This window comes from Canis aureus, chromosome 11 (assembly GCF_053574225.1).
Source record: "Canis aureus isolate CA01 chromosome 11, VMU_Caureus_v.1.0, whole genome shotgun sequence".
Lineage (NCBI taxonomy): Eukaryota > Metazoa > Chordata > Mammalia > Carnivora > Canidae > Canis > Canis aureus.
In genome coordinates, this window is record NC_135621.1 from 60,638,580 (window position 1) to 60,654,129 (window position 15,550).

Consider the following 15,550-nt stretch of genomic DNA (forward strand, 5'->3'; position numbering starts at 1 on the left):
TTACATAAAATAAAACAGCAATTTCAATGTATCTTAAAGGAACGAGGACAGTAAGGATCAAGGAACTTGCCATCTACTGGGAAAGTAAAAATAAAAATAGGAAAAAAAAATTAAGTGAGGGCTACATGATGATGTATACAACAAGTTAAAGATATCAACAAAGCCTAAGGTTATAAATGAATGCCTTCTGGATGAATGTTATAAAGTTGTCTTTTTGTTTTTATTTTATGATTTTTATGCACTTATTGAGAGAGAGAGAGAGAGAGAGAGAGAGAGAAAGAGAGAACACCTGCACAATCAGGGAAGAGGGACAGGGGAGGGAGAGAATCCCCAGCAGACTCTGTTGGGGTGGGGAAGGGGGCTAGATGCAAGGCTCAACCCCATGACCCGAAGATCATGATTGGAGCTGAAACCAAGAGTGTGATGCCCAACAGACTGAGCCACCCAGGTGCCCCTTGAGTAAGAAATTTTAATTGATCCCTGCCACATGGTAGTCACACTCTTATGCAACATCTCTCTCTCTCCCTCCCTCCCCTTTCTTTCATGCCTTCTCAGCTTGCTCACTTTGATGAAGAAAGCTAGCATTCTGAAGCAATCCATGTAGCAAAGAATATATGGGAGTTTACAGCCAACAACTAGCAAAGAACTGAATTCTCTTAGTCATTCCATCCACAAAGAATGGAACCCTGACAATAACCAATCCTGAGGTAGCTTGGAAGAATTTGCCCCAGTAGAACCTAAGATGAGTATGGACCTGGCTGAGAAGTTGATTACAGGCTTGCGAGAGACCCTGAAAGCAGAGGACCCAGGTAAGCCAGACTTGGATTCCTGACCCACAAAAACTATGAAACAAGAAATATGTGTTGTTTAACTCATTGACATTGGGAGTAATTTGTTATGCAGCAGTAAATAGGTAATACAATATGTGCTATTTGTTAAATATAAGAGGAATTCTTGTGACATATGATTTAAGAAAGCTTTGTGAAGAAAGCAAATGAGCTAAATCTTAAAGGGGGAATCATATTAGTTACTGTCCAGTTACACTTAGCACATTTTTTCAAGTTTTTATTTCAATTCTAGTTGGTTTACATATAAGGTAAAATTGGTTTTAGATGTAGAATTTAGTGATTCATCACTTATATAAACAGCCAGTGCCCATTACAACAAGTGCCCTCCTTAGTGCCTATTCCCCATTTACCTGGTCCCCTCCCTACCTTCTCTCCATCAATCCGCAGTTTGTTCTCTGTAGTTAAAGGTCTCTTATGCTTTGCTTCCCTCTCTCTTTTTTTCCCCTTCCCCTATGTTCATCTGTTTTGTTTCTTAAATTCCACATATGAGTAAAATCAGATGGTATGTGTCTTCCTCTAACTGACTTATTTCAAACTTAGCACATTATTTAAATTGCAAGGACTTCTGGAAATAAAAATGGGAAGAGTTAAAAGAAGGTAAACCTGGGTGGTGTGCCTGGGTGGCTTATTAAGTTAAACAGACTCTTGATTTTGACTCAGAGCATGCTCTCAGGGTCTTGGAATCCAGCCCTGCATCTGCTCAGCAAGGAATCTGCTTGTCCCTCTCCCTCTGCTCCTCCCAATGCTCATGCATGCTCTCTCTCTCTCATATAATAAATAAAATTTGAAAAGGTAAGCATTAATCAAAATGAAATAATGATATGGGACTGAGAGAAAGAAAATGAATTGCAAGTGAAAAGACAGAAGAGACATTAGAAATATTTTTAAGGGCAGCCCAGGTGGTTCAGTGGTTTAGCACCGCCTTTGGCCCAAAGCGAGATCCTGGAGCCCCGGGATCAAGTCCCACATCAGGCTCCCTGCATGGAACCTGTTTCTCCCTCTGCCTGTGTCTCTGCCTCTCTCTTTCTGTCTCTCATGAATAAATAAATAAAATCTAAAAAAAAAAGAAAAAGAAATTTTTTTAAGAAATAAGAGAGAAAGAAAGGGGAGGTGGGGTGGAGGGATAGGGGAGCGAGAAAAAGTGTGGGAAGGAAGAGAACATTTTGATATGAATATATTAGCTTCTATATGTATGGATGTTATAGTATTTTATAATTTAGCCATACAATAGATATTTGGATTATTATAAATGGTGGGCAGTTAGTTTATTTGAAATTAAATGTTATTAAACAAGATGTCTGAGATGTATGCATGCATGTGTGTGTGTTTCACAAATGCTGTAGTAGTTATGAAAATGTTAGAGATATTTTACTTCAGAAATCTGGAAAGTTTGAGGAGGAACTCAAAACTATTTGTGAGTGGATCCCCTATATTCCTTTTCACTATCTTGTCTGACAGATATGCACATAAACTCATTTTGTGATTTGTGTAAAGCACCATGATATATTTTCAGACACTGAAAGAATGTCTCCATGTTGGTTATTTGTGGTTAGCAAAGGCAAAGAAGTCAGCTATCTATACACTGGAGTAGTGAACACCAGAAAATCCAGACTCTAGGGATACAAAGGCATGCAGCTTCTGATTAGTTATAAACATCTATATTAATTATCTATGTTCTCCTGCTCAGGTTTTTGTATACTGCTACATAGTTAACAGAAAGATTATTTCTGGTTGGTCAATAACATCTACTCTAAATGGCTGGTACTGGAAAGATCTGTGAATCTTACTAATCTACCTAATTTTGTTAAGCTAGTATATTCAAAGTGTATTTCAAGCAATGATGACTTTTGCCAGTCTTAGGTTTATTGTGCTTTCAGTTACCAGTGCCGTTGTTGAATCAGGGATGTCCACACTAGGCAAAAGGTAAGAGTCACTGGGAGTAGTTATTAATGTAATAATTCCAAGGCCTTTTGTCCAAGTATTCTGATTCTGAAAATTTATGTGGATTTCCAGAATTTGTACACTAAATAATATTTGTAATTAGAAAAGTTTAAGCAACACTTAGGAAAATGATTGGAAGGAAGAATAATGGAAGTTTTCATCAGAAAAATGCGTGCATCGTTTGGCTAAATCCCAGAAATCCAGAACATGAAATATTATAAATAAGAGTAGAAATAATTTTCTAAAATTTTATGTTTTCTTGAATTTTGATTTAAAACAAAAGATCATTTAAAAAATGTCATGATCTCTGAATGGAAATCTTTAAAAAACTTATTTTGTTTTCATGGATTGGAAGAACAAATATTGTTAAAATGTCTATACTACCCAAAGCAATATACACGTTTAATGCAATCTCTATCAAAATACCACCAACATTTTTCACAGAGCTAGGACAAAGAATCCTAAAATATATATGGAACCACAAAAGACCCTGAATATCCAAAGCAATCTTGAAAAAGAGAAGCAAAGCAGGAGGCCATCATAATTCTGGACTTCAAGTTATATTACAAAGCTGTAGAGATCAAGACAGTATGGTACTGGCATAAAAACAGACATAAATCAATGGAACAGAAGAGAAACCCAGAAAGGAGCACACAACTATATGGTCAACTAAGCTTCAGCAAAGCAGGAAATAATATTCAATGGGAAAAAGACAGTCTCTTCAACAAATAGTGTTGGGAAACTAGACAAATACATGCAAAAGAATGAAACTGGACTATTTCCTACATCATACGCAAAAATAAATTCAAAATGCATGAAAGACCTAAACATGAGACAGGAAACCATTAAAATCCCAGAGGAGAACACAAGCCATAACCTCTTTGACATCGGCCATAGCAACTTCTTACTAGGTATGTCTCCTGAGGTAAGTGAAATAAAAATCAACTATTGGGACTTCATCAAAATAAAAGGCTTCTCAACATCTAAGGAAATAATCAGGAAAACTAAAAGGCATGTATGGAATGAAAGAAGATATTTGCAGATGACATATCTAATAAAAGATTAATATCTAAAACATATAAAGAACTTATAAAACTCAACACTCAAAAAATAAATAATCCAGTTAAAAATGGGCAGGATATATGGGTAGACATTTTTCCAAAGAAGACATATAGATGGTTAACAAACACATGAGAAGATGCTTAATATCATTCATCCTCAGAGAAATACAAATAAAAATTACAGTGTGGTATCACCTCGCACAAAAACAGGTGTTGACAAGGATGTGGAGAAAGGGGAACCCTCTTATACTGTTGGTGGGAATTCAAACTGGTACAGTCACTCTGGAAAAAAGTATGGAGGTTGTTTAAAAAGTTAAAAATAGAGCTACCCTATGATCCAGCAATTGTACCACTAGGTGTTTACCCAAAAGATACAAAAATACTGATTCAAAGGGATACATGCACTATGAAATTTACAGCAACTTTATCAACAATAACCAAACTATGGAGAGAGTCCAAATGTCCATTGACTGATGAATGGATAAGGAAAGTGGTGTGTGTGTGTGTGTGTGTGTGTGTGTGTATAAAATGGAATATTACTCAGCCCTAAAAAAGAGTGAAATTTGCCATTTGCAACTATGTGGATGGAGGTAGAGAGTATTATGCTAAGCAAAATAAGTCAGAGGAAGGCAAATACCATATGATTTCATTCATATGTGGAATTTAAAAAACAAAATAAATGAACGTGGGGGTGGAAAAGAGAAGCAAATAAAAAAACAGACTTTTACAAGCTAAGGGTTGCTGGGGGAGAATGAACTAAATGGGTGAGGAGTATTAAGGAGAGCACTGCTTGTGAAAAGCACTGGATGTTGTATGTAAGTGATGAATCACTAAATTCTACTTCTTAAAACAATTTTCCATTGTACGTTAATTAACTAGAATGTAAATAAAAACTTGAAAAAAAACTGATTAGTGATGGTTGAAGCCTCTGAAGAATTTTTCAATGACTAGAAACAGAAATAAACAAAGAAAACAAAGAATAAGCCAGATTGGAGACCAAAGTATCATCTCCATTTTTGGTAGAAGCTAACATAGAATATGTAATCATGTGGCCTGCTAGCTGGGCACTGACTGAGGGCCGTACCCAATGGGAAGAGCCACCTCTGCTGAAGTAATACAACTAGTGAAAGGTGGATCTGGATATGTCCATATCATTCCCAGTTTGTTCTTTCAAATTTACAAATCAGGATATTCATTGCAACTCCCTAAGGACAAATTGGATTAAGGGACAGGGGACCATGAAGAGCTGTAGGAGCAATCCTTCCTGGGAGAGACCAGGAATAGGGAAAACTAATGTTCCTTTAGAAGTAGACACGTGGAAACCAGTCAATAACCTTATTTAGACTATTAAATTATTTACTTCAGGTGTTTTTTACCATGATTTTTTCAACTCCTACACTTCTTTCACTAATTATGAAACACTAATTCTAAATTTCAACCAGCCATAAGGACATAATTATACACACAAAGTGAGCATAACTTGTTATTAAGATAAAATTATGTGACCAGACTAACATCCATCCCTATTATTATCTCAATTATCTAGTCTGACATTGTTTATTATTGGATTTTACATGGTATTAGTCTGTATGGAAGACAGGGTCAAGGAGTCTTTAACAAAAGATTCAGATTCCGTATCTCAAAGAGACAAGGGAATTTAGAAATCATCTTAGTCTGTAGTAGAGGAAACAAAGAGGAGGAAATGATTTACCACCCACAACTCTTTTGGAGCACTGGGAATAAATAGGGAATATAGAGTAGCCCTTTGACAAGGCTTGGGCATAGAACGCAGGGGTAGTTGAACAGTAGGAGGACTTGAAGCAATGTATTGACGACAGATCACTGGTGTTTGTGACATACTTAGAAATGATTTTTTCATCTTGTAGGATAGTGGCCTTCAAACTTGTTTTTTATGAATACTTATTTGTGAGTTTTGAGAATATAACTATGTTTACATCCACATATTTATACATATAGATATCAAATTACATATAGTAGTATTGTCAAATTGTTTTCAGTAAAGTTTGAATTTTGGATTTTCTGGTTTCTCAGTCTACACCATATTAGATACAGGAAATTAGAATTAGGAAAGTTAATGAAGACTAATAGGCTAATAACAATGGCTACTTTAAAAAAAACAATGGCTACTTTGTAGATGACATAATATTTGATCGTCATAATATAAATCCTTTGTCAAGAGAACATTCCATTTTAGTCGCTATCTTCTATTTAGAAGTGTATAATATATTTTTGAGGAGATATTGTCAAATGTTTAAATACTAACTTAGGTATTTCAATGAGTAAGCTATCTAAAATACATAATTTTAAGAATATTTTCCTCCATGACAATGTATAAATGATATGTTACTGTCCCTTCTGATTCTTCCTTAGACCTCATTTGTGATGAATTATAATTATTTATGACACACTCTTACCTTTGTCTATATATGATACATTTTTATCTAGTTAATTACTTAAAATACTGTAATAAGCACCTCCAAACATAACTAACCAAAATTTAGCTCTTTTGGGGACTCCTGGGTGGCTTAGCGATTAAGCATCTGCCTGTGGCTCAGGGTGTGATCCTGGGGTCCTGGGATCGAGTCAGGCATCAGACTCCCTGCAGGAAGCCTGCTTCTCCCTCTGCCTATGTCTCTGCCTCTCTCTCTGTGGCTCTCATGAATAAATAAATAAAATCTTAAAGAAAAAAAATTTAGCTCTTTACTGAGTTCTGCCGCTGAATAGCTTAACCTTATCATTTAAATGGATAGCTGAATGAAGTTGTTGACTGCTACCAGAATAATTGTCATTATTTAGAAGAAATTTTTCTTTACCTTTTTAGGCAGATAACACTCTCTTAAAAACTGAATTACTCATTGTGACACCTGGGAGGCTCAGTTGGTTAAATGTCCAACTCTTGATTTCAGCTCAGGTCATGATCTCAGGGTTGTGAGATCGAGCCAGCATCAGGCTCCTTGCTGGGTGGGCATGGAGCCTACTTAGGATTCTCTCTCTCCCTGTTCTTCTGCTTCCCCCCAATATCTGTGTGTGTGTTTATGTGTGTGTGCGTGTGCGCATGCCTGCGAGCTCTCTCAGTCTCTCACCCTCTCTAAAAAAACCCAAAAAAACAATAAACCTGAACTATTTACCTACTTAATGGCAACATACCTTCTTTAAAACTACTGCCATTCTTTTAAATCAAATGATAATACCATGACAACATTAGAGAATTAAATTTTATATTCACAGAGGTTCATACATAATCACATTGATTACTTATACTTAACACATTATATAATTTTTTTACTAGAATTAAGCCTTCAAATGTAGGATATGAAAAATGATTGAATGAAATATTTCATTAGCTAATGAATTGAAAAGAAATCACCTAACTAGCTTCAAATATTTAGGTTAATAAACCTGGTGATAGATATAAGTTTCACTTAGTGTTTTGTCTTTTCAACTAAGCCATCAAATGTTCATGTTTTTTTCTATAGTAATGAAATATCCTTTATTCCCATTTCCTTTTATTGGTAAAGAAGCTAGAAACTGATCAGAGAATAAAGCATTGAAAGGAAAATACAACTTTAAATAATTTGTTCTTTGTAAATTATTATCATCTTTCTCAACTCTCAATTCTTTTGTCCTCACTTTTTTTTTTATTTTTTGTGGCCTCAGCAGCAGTTAAATATCAGAACCAATTTTATAATATATGATTTAATATAAACTCACATAAGAACATGCTTTAAGAATAATAAAAAAAAATAGTTGTAAAGTGAGTAGTATACCAGATTCATTTAACCTTTCCCTATCCTTCTCACAATGAGTCTGTGTCAGCCAACTCTATGGCCTAACAGAAAATGATTCAACTGATAGAAAGTTAACTTGTAAAAGAAGATGAAGGAAATAGAAATCAATTGCTTATTTTCCGACACTCAGCAGTAACTGCACTTTCAATGTGTAAATTGTGTTTCTAGCAGCAATGTCCACAATAGCCAAACTGTGGAAGGAGCCTTGGTGTCCGTCGAAAGATGAATGGATAAAGAAGATGTGGTCTCTGTATACAATGAATATTACTCAGCCATTAGAAACGGCAAATACCCACCATTTGCTTCGACGTGGATGGACCTGGAGGGTATTATGCTGAGTGAAATAAGTCAATCAGAGAAGGACAAACATTATATGGTCTCATTTATTTGGGGAATATAAAAAATAGTGAAAGGAATAAAGGGGAAAGGAGAGAAAATGAGTGGGAAATATCAGAGAGGGAGACAGAACATGAGAGACTGCTAACTCTGGGAAACGAACAAGGGGTGGTGGAAAGGGAGGTGAGTGGGGGGTGGGGGTGACTGGGTGACGGGCACTGAGGTGGGCACTTGATGGGATGAGCACTGGGTGTTATGCTATATGTTGGCAAATTGAACTCCAATAAAAATTTTTTTAAAAAACTGTGTATATAGTAGATAATATTCCAATGAGTATAAATAGATTTTTCAGAGTTTTCTAAGTGTTTATTTTGGTGTAATTCAATAAACTGTCATCTTTCTCAGTCATGAAATACATATTTTAAGCTTAACCAGTATGTAGTAGCACTATATACTAACTGCATAGGCAGACTAAGAAGGAAGAACCAATTTGGCCTTTGTAAGGGCATTGTAAACAATGAGTATAATACTCAAATTGGCTAAAAATGATGAGAACAAAGCCAAGAGAAACAAATGTACAAAATCTCAGGGAAAATAAAAGGCATGCTATATTTGGGAAATTCTGAGAATTTCAGGAAAAGCATTCTGATAGATCTCTGCTAGAAATACAATTTGGTGACTTCAATGACCCTTCTAAATGATCAGTAGAATTGGTTTGACAGCTACTGCAGGAACTAACTATGAAGGCAAATATTTCCTAGAGGTGGATATCACAATATAGAGTATCAGCTGCACCTGCTGCCCTCTCTGGGACTAATTTGAATGATCTCTGGGTAAGACCAACAACAGAATAATGAACATCCAAGATATTGTTAAACAATCATTTCTGACCTCCTGTTACATCTGAACTGGACTATAAAGGAAATGGTCAGGCTCTGTTTGGAGTTCACCATCCTTATGACCTAATAGCCTATTGCTACTGTTTCATGGATGCTAGTAGAAGACATGAGACTCCTGGGTAGGAGGTAAAGGACTTTATTACTCATAGCAGCATGAACACCAATTTTGCATTGGTTTTCCTTTTTCATCAGTCCAATGGAGCCAATGCAGAGAGCCCTGATAGATGCTATACCTGCAGTGAGTTGCATTACAGGAGAAAAATACTGAGCACAAAGAATTTACCAACTTAAAAGCAAACAGTAAGCAAGCCTGCTATTTGTCCTAAAGGATGACATTACCTCATACCTCAAGGTTGCTTGCTGTAAACACAACGCTGAAAAATGGCCCAGGTAAAATGCTGTCAAGGCCTTGCATTCTTGGTATACCTATTAAGACTTATCGGAGTATGAAAGATCATGGAGGACTGTTTCTTCACAAAAACATAGGTGAAATTGTTGAAGTAAGTCTCCATCTACAAAGTAACCCCGTGTAAGACTCTCCTACTTTGGTTCATTTATTCAGTTTGAGGGCAATAAAACATCCCTGGATTCTCAGTGTTTATGTAAAAAATCATCATCTTGAGACATGGAAATATTTTCCTCTTCACATGCCAGGGGAACTAGATCTGGGGCTATTTGTCTAGTAAATGATTCTCATCTCAAAAGGATAACAAACTTCTCATATTTCCCTTAAGAAGGCCAATGTTTACAGCCTGGAGTAGATTCCTAAGTAAGGCTATAGAGTGCAAAGAAGACTGGAGCATTATCTCCCCAGGTCCTGACATTTTAGAAGTAAGAAAGCCCCTGACACACGGGACTGTCTGGCTCTCAAGACAGATTTTTATTTACATACTGAAGGATTAGAGGCTTTTTCAAAGAAGACCCTTTAATGGGGGGACAGGGGAGGGAGAACTGTCCCCATCTCTTATAAGCAGAGAAAAAGCCTTTTTAGTTTGTCTCTCATCTAAGGAGTTTTGGACTAGTTAAGTAGGAAAAAATCCTATCCACTTTCATCTTATTGCCTAAAGTTATGGAAGGGAGTCAGTGCATTTACTATTTACTCTAAGGCAATAGGAAATCTCTCTCTAACCCAGAATATCTCCTGTGAGCATTCAGAATACAATTAATAAAGATAAATGTTAAAAGCCAATATTAGCCAGTTTTCAGCAAACATCTCTTATGCGCCAAAGATAGAACAGAACTAACAGGAGCATATTCACATGGGATTTATAGTATAGTCAAAACATCCACTAAGCAAAAAATCGCACAATAAATGCACTATTATATATCCTTACAAAGTCTTCAAAAATAAATATAAATCAGGTTGTTAGCAAGATATTGGGGAAAATCCAATTTTGATTGTATGAGACAAGGCTTCTCTTAAAAATTACTTCACAGGCTCCTTCCACAGTTTGGCTATTGTGGAATATTACTCAGCCATTAGAAATGACAAATTCCCACCATTTGCTTCCACGTGGATGGAACTGGAGGGTATTATGCTGAGTGAGGTAAGTCAATCGGAGAAGGACAAACATTATATGGTCTCATTCACTTGGGGAATATAAATAATAGTGAAAGGGAATAGAAGGGAAGGGAGAAGAAATGGGTAGGAGATATCAGAAAGGGAGACAGAACATGAAGACTCCTAACTCTGGGAAACGAACAAGGGGCGGTGGAAGGGGAGGAGGGCGGGGGGTGGGGGTGAATGGGTGACGGGCACTGAGGGGGGCACTTGACAGGATGAGCACTGGGTGTTATTCTGTGTGTTGACAAATTGAACACCAATAAAAAATAAATTTATTATTAAAAAATTACTTCACAGTACTTAATGTATATTGATAAAGATATACATACATTCATTCTTTTCTTTCCTTTCTCTTTTTGTTTGGCCACTGCTCCTTATCTCAGTGCCTAGGACAAGGCCTTATAAATAGTAGAAAGGTAGGAAATACTTGTCAAATGATGAATAAATAACCGAATGAGAAAAAGTCATTTAGTAGTGTAACCTGATCACTGAAGTGTAGCAGTTAGTAAGGCCAAGAAGGGTGGAAACATTTTCGATAGAGAAGAAAGCATGTTAAAAACCCCAGTAAAGGAGTAAACAAGCCCTTATTGGCGGCGTTAAGGATCTTACAATTCTCTCAAAAGTGATAATAATTAACCCACTTTAACAAAAGTACAACAAGATCCAATTTATATTTTTGAAAAACTCATACTGGCTGCTGAGTGACAATGGACTTTCTGAGGGCAAGAGGAAGTGGGACACTCCCTTAAGAAATACTCCCTAGAGCCATAGTTGATAGGTGAGGAAGGTGACAGTGGAAAAGGAAATAAGTGAGCAGATTGAAGATAAGACTTACACATAGAATCATCAGGACTTGCTGTGGAGGATCAAGGGAGACGTTGGCATCACCAGTGGTAGGTATGGAAACCAGATGGGAATCCATTAAAATTTGAATGTGAGGTAGTTCCGTGAGCTTGAAAGGACTGTTCAAGGATACGTCCAGCATTAAAATTAAATCCATGGAAAAGAAATATAAGAAGCAATGGAGAGCAAGTTAATCAGCAAAATATTTGCTTATTATTGACTGTAATGTGTGGCTCACTTTGTTGATGTCTTTTAAAGTGCTGGAACTAAATTTCCAGATGAAAATGATTTGCAAGATGGCAGAGGAAGTATTTTAAGGGTAGTTAAGCATAAGGTTCTTGGTGAAATCTTTGGATTATGCCAGAAATATATACAGTTAAATGTGTATGCTGAAATTTTAATTACTAAAAATAAAATCTATAATATCCAAACCAAAAGATAGAGTTAAAAAAAGAGGAAAATGAAAAGAGACAGCTAAGATTCAAGTGACTTAGAAGCTTTCAAGGCTAAATGGGAAGACAATTTTGCATGAACAGGAAAATGGTATACAGGAAAATAAGAAAATGAGACAAGGTCAGAAGATTTGAAAGCATAATCTGCTACGTCAAGAGCAATAAGTACCAATTTTAATTATTAAACAATTCCCTTAAAAATGCAATCAATTAATTGAAAAACATTAAATTAAGATATTGTGTTCTAATATATGTAAAATCTACTAATTTCTGACCACTGGCTTTTAATGGAATGGGAATAAAAAACAGTGTACAAGTTGGGATTTTGTTTTTAGGAAGGCATTCCTATCACAACTGAAAGGAAAAGCTGTGCCTGCAGGATGAAAGAAAAGAGTGATGTTTGCTTTCTTAGCTTTCAAGAGGAAGACAAAGAAAGATCTTGAGAGTGAAAGGGAGAGACTTGGCAACCTCTGAACAAGAAATACTCCTGCTCTACTGCTCTCACTCCCAGGCCCAGCATGAGAGGAACTTATAACCTTGGTAGATAGATTTGCTCTAATTGTAAAATAGATACCTGTGAAGGTACAGTAGGAACATAAAGAACACACAAGTCATGGAAGAGGGTGTTGTCAAAATTACTACCACACTCTGAAGTGTACAAATCCTCTGTACCTTCGTCTTGACATATTTTCACTCACTCCTTCACCGAGTTATGAGTCCCAAATTTTTTTCAAGCTCATGTCACACTTGAGCCTCCTTACTTTAAATGATAATGACCAAGTAGTTAATAATTATATTGTGATTTATATTATATTCAAATTAATTTATAATTTAACACAATCCCAAGAAGCAAATTGGTGTATATATGATGTTCATTTTGCACATGAGAAAGCTTTGAACAGGAGGCATAAGATGGCCCTCCTGTGTTTATGTCTTGGGAGGGGAAAATAAATTGGGGGCAAGTCCTCGATTCCCTAAGTTCAAGTTTGGTTTTTCTTCTGTTAAAACAAGGTACATGTTAGATAGTATCATTTAATAAGGTTGGTTTTGTTAACTGATTTATAAAATAAAGGACTTAGAGCATGATTACATGGTATGGTTTTAAATTAATAAAACCACACTATGAAGAATAGATTTGACTTAAAATCAATACATATGGGATGCCTGGGTGGCTCAGCAGTTGAGCGTCTGCCTTTGGCTCAGGGTGTGATCCCAGGGTCCTGGGATGGAGTCCCATAGCGGGCTCCCTGCAGGGAGCCTGCTTCTGCCTATGTGTCTCCCTCTCCCTCTGTGTCTCTCATGAATAAATGAATAGAATCTTTAAAAGAAAAATGAAATAAAATTAATACATAAGGATATGTGCATTAATTAAAATATTTTAACAATAAACATGAATAAAAGCTGAGGGAGTGAAGTCAGCAGATGGAGACAATTAGTCTTAGAAGCCTGGTTATTTCTAAGGATACTAAATCTTACAATTGGGTAGAGTACTGCTAGTAAAACGAAAGATTTCTTTTTTGGCCTCTGCTTTGTGTAGCTTGGTTCTTAACTCCCTCAAAACATGGATGAATGTGTAAAACAGAGGAGTGGTGGAAACAGCAACTGCTGTTGAATAATCCAGGGCCTGGACTATTCAGGTTACCTAAGCTTTAGGCATCTGCTGACCTGTCCCTCCTTTGCCTCTCAAGGGTTTACAGGAGAGTGGGTAACCTTACTCAGTTTTCCTCCTATGGGTCAAGTTACTAAGGATATTTGAAAGCAGGACTAATTTTTCACAAACTCTCTAGAGTAGTGATTTGCAAACCTGAATGTAGCAGCAGAACCCATACCCCACCCATGAGCTATATGACAATATATGGATAGTTCTCATTTCTTGATTTTTTGATTCTGTACTGCTTGGGTGTGCTTTGGGCATCTGCATTTCTTTAAAAACCCTCCAGATTATTTGGGTCTCAAGATGGGAACAACTATTGTACTTGTCATGTAATGGTTTATGGGGCTGGGGATTCTCTTTCCCCCACTTCAGGCTTCTGGATTCTCATCCCACTACTTTAGAACAACTCTAGTCCCAAAGGAGAGATTAGCAGCTTGTTTTATTAAACAAGGTTCAGGACATTCATTGAGTCATATTTTCATGTTTAATGAGATTACTATTCCTTACAGGAGACACTCCACCATGGCATCGTCTACATACTGCTTGGAACACAGTCAGGTTTTGCATTTTCCTATTTATTTTGAGCTTAATTGATTGGCTAATTTGGACCGGATCTACATTTTTTCTCTATATATCAGAATGCCCAATAGTAAAAAAGAGTCACCACTAAATATACTAATGGTTCTGAGTTTTCATACCTATCCCTTTTTACCACTGGGATACATTCTCTCCCAGGCTCCTCCAATCCTTGAAAATAGGATTCCTACAATTCGAATTTGAGTTGGGAGGAGAGAGTAGTCTGCTTAAGCCTAAAGCATAGACCATGTACCTAGTTTTTAAAAAGAGCCCTAACTTGGGAATTGTGGGATAAAAAAAACAAAATAATAAAACATTATTATGTTTTATAAATAAATAATGTTTTATAATATTATAACATCATAAATTATGTTTTATAAATAAAACAATAAAAAAACAAAGCCTTACTTTGATTCTATTGTTCCTGTGGTAACCACTAAAACCCAAAAGGATTATCAATTTTTCACAACTGATAAAATATAAACAGTTGTGGATAAGATATCTTTTCAAAACATAATCCCCACCTTTAGTTTGGATACATGTTTAATTTATTTTATTGGATTTCATAGTGTTGTAATTTATTTCATTGAAGATGCATTGGTATCATTCCTCCAAGGTATTCTCAAGCATACTAAGATAGAAACCCCACAAGGGCAGAGATTGTGAGTTTTATTTGGCACTGTATGGCCAGTGCAGCATCTTGCCAGACACATCACAGATACAACATAGCTATGTGGCATTACTGAATTATGGTGTCTGAAGGACAGTCTTTCAGAACCTTGGTAGTCATCCACATGGCTGCTCAGTATATGTTATTATCAATTACCTTTTTCTTTCACCATTTTTAAATATTTTTGAGTATCTTTTAATATTATTAGAAATATACAGAAAGTTGTCTTTATTTTCCTCTATAGCCACCAAAATGAGGTAACTTTCATTCTCCCTATCCAGTGTTGGTTCTAAATTTGTGAAACATCTAGGTTACTCTGAACAATGTGAATAATACATATGAAATTTTGTAATTCACTGCATTTATTCATAATAATGATTTTATCCGACCTTTCCTCATTACTGTGATGGTAAAGTGTAAAAATTACAAGGCTAATCAGTTAGCAAAAAAGGTCACATAAACATTTATATGTTTTTGTTTTGTTTTGTTAGTTCTATTAATGACGACCTCAAAGATGAAAGTACGTCATATACTCTCTTTGGAAGGTTCTTCCCTTAATATGCCTGGGAATATCTTCAGCTTCTTTAATTCATCTCTGGAATTTTTTCTGGTCCCAATGTCATTCACTGTCTTCCACTATTAAAAAACATTTTCGTCTTTTTACAAATTAATTAATTTATTTGAGAGACAGATAGCAGATGTGGGAGGGGAGGGGAAGAGGGAGATAGAGAAAGAGAGAATCCCAAGCAGGCTCCATGCCCATTGTGGAACCCTGAGATCATGACCTGAGCTGAAATCAAGAGTCAGACACTTAACCAACTGAGCCATCCAGGTGCCCCCCCCCGTCATATTTTTGTGGCACTGTCATTCATATATCCAACCCATATCTCATTCTCT

The 15,550-nt window shown here is 36.2% G+C and overlaps 1 protein-coding gene and 1 long non-coding RNA gene across 21 annotated transcripts in view; one reads left to right on the forward strand and one right to left on the reverse strand.

The window, feature by feature from the left end:
* Positions 1–15,550, reverse strand: part of LOC144324186 (uncharacterized) — a 364,643-nt gene that overhangs the window by 118,434 nt on the left and 230,659 nt on the right. For 2 of the 19 annotated variants that reach the window (XR_013389618.1, XR_013389623.1), the window contains exon 1: positions 565–662. The exons of 16 other annotated variants lie outside the window; for them this stretch is intronic. The gene's annotated coding sequence lies outside the window, so the exon portion shown is untranslated. Of the gene's footprint in view, positions 1–564; positions 663–15,550 lie in introns of those variants that run through there. One more of the 19 variants, XR_013389625.1, reaches the window with a different exon arrangement.
* On the forward strand, positions 412–14,384 carry LOC144324189 (uncharacterized). 2 transcript variants are annotated; one of them, XR_013389635.1, is made up of 3 exons: positions 412–809; positions 2,726–2,771; positions 13,917–14,384. It is a non-coding gene; the product is annotated as an uncharacterized LOC144324189 (long non-coding RNA). The 2 variants fall into 2 exon arrangements; XR_013389636.1 differs by lacking the exon at positions 2,726–2,771.